We start from the raw sequence: 1,696 nt of genomic DNA on the forward strand, positions 1-1,696 counted from the left end.
ATGACTGTAAGTTTGTTTAATGTAAATGGTCGCTGGACAGAGGAATTCCTCTTTGTATGGTACGAAGGGTCAGACAGGGTTTGAACAGCTGTGTCTGGTACCTAACTAAAGAACATTTTAATAGCTACAATCCGGTGTTGGTTAGGTAAAGATTAATCGCTCCTGCGTATAGTTATGGCCATTAGTAGATTCTGGACATTTCATATATTTGCGTTTCATTACCCATGCGGCGGGAATCTTCAGATTCCCACCCACCTGAGCAGTTTGATATAGTCACAGCCCACCTGTTCAAACTAACCTATGACCTTTTGTTATGATGCGAGGAGACATTCCTGTGTCCAATGAACAATGAGATTATAGGTCCCTTTGTAGTATACTGTACTCAGTGTATATAAGATCAGCCAGCCTGGGCAGCTCCCCCACTCACTCCACAAACGGTTTTCATATTGACTAACTCGGAGCTGGTACCAGGCTGCGCAGCGATCATTCCCAGTGTGTGTAAGTAATTCTCTGTAATCATCTCGCTCTTTGTTTGTATTGGCCACATTCTCTCTCTCTCTGTTTAGTATAAGATTGTAACGTTATTGTATATTTCTGTCTAGATATTCTGTTAGAATTATATGTTAGCTTGTAGTGTATGACTTGTAAACTGTTTTACCCCTTTTCGATATAACTAAAAGCTTGTTAGTAAAGGTGTTGGATCCTTAGCACGGTATCGTGTGTTCATTACATTGCAAAGGGTAATAGGAGCGTCTCGATCGCTCAAACAGCTTTAGTGTTAACAAGGTTAAGCAGCGTTATATCGCTACAGTGTTTCAGTACAAGGTTTACAGTATGAGTATCCTTTCTGTGTGTTACATTCAAGGTTTACTGATTGTCATCTTGTGAGCGTCTGCGCCGCTCGTGATCTCCTCGTGGTCTCGAGCGTCCGCTACGCTGGTAGCGTAGCATTACGGTAGTCGCTCGCCTATAGCGTGCTCGACACCAAGCGTAAGCTGTGAGCGAGCATGCCGCATGTGCGTCTCGATCACGGCCGAGCGTATGCTATGCTAAGCGCGTACCCTTACGGTACCCCATACGCCAATTGCGTACTGAGTCTCTTACCCACATATAGTGAATGTTATAAGATAAATATTTAGCTTTATCAATTGGCCGCTCGTCCGTCCTCCACATATCCACACTGACGAAAGCAGACGTGATCTGCCAGCAAGGGCGGGAAGGCAGTAGTGCTGGCTAGATAAGCGTCTGTTTCGCTACGTTGTAGGAGTGCTGGTGGAATCCGGAACCGGAGGTAAGAACAATACGCTATTGTCTTTTTAAAACTGTTTATTTCTGTTTTGCGTACACACGCACGCACGCACACAACTGTATCTCTTTTCATTTGTGTATTTTCACATATCACCTTCCTGTTTGCCATTTCACAATTGATAACGTGCTAAGAAAGATTTGTTGCTATTGATAGTTAAAAAAGTAAAAATAATACGTAAGGAAGTAATTTGTAAAACACGCACACGGCTTGCCTAAAATACAAGGAAGTTCTGTGTGGTGTTCAGTAGATGATTACAGTTAAAGGTCATTTACATTGATAAACGTGTTAGTTGTGTTACTGTGGACATACCTGGCTTACGTACACGTGTCTCTAACAAGGGGCAGAACGAGTGTACGCGACGCAAGGGCCGACGCACGGAGCGTATAT

The sequence above is a fragment of the Pseudophryne corroboree genome, chromosome 8 (assembly GCF_028390025.1).
Source record: "Pseudophryne corroboree isolate aPseCor3 chromosome 8, aPseCor3.hap2, whole genome shotgun sequence".
Classification (NCBI taxonomy): Eukaryota; Metazoa; Chordata; class Amphibia; order Anura; family Myobatrachidae; genus Pseudophryne; species Pseudophryne corroboree.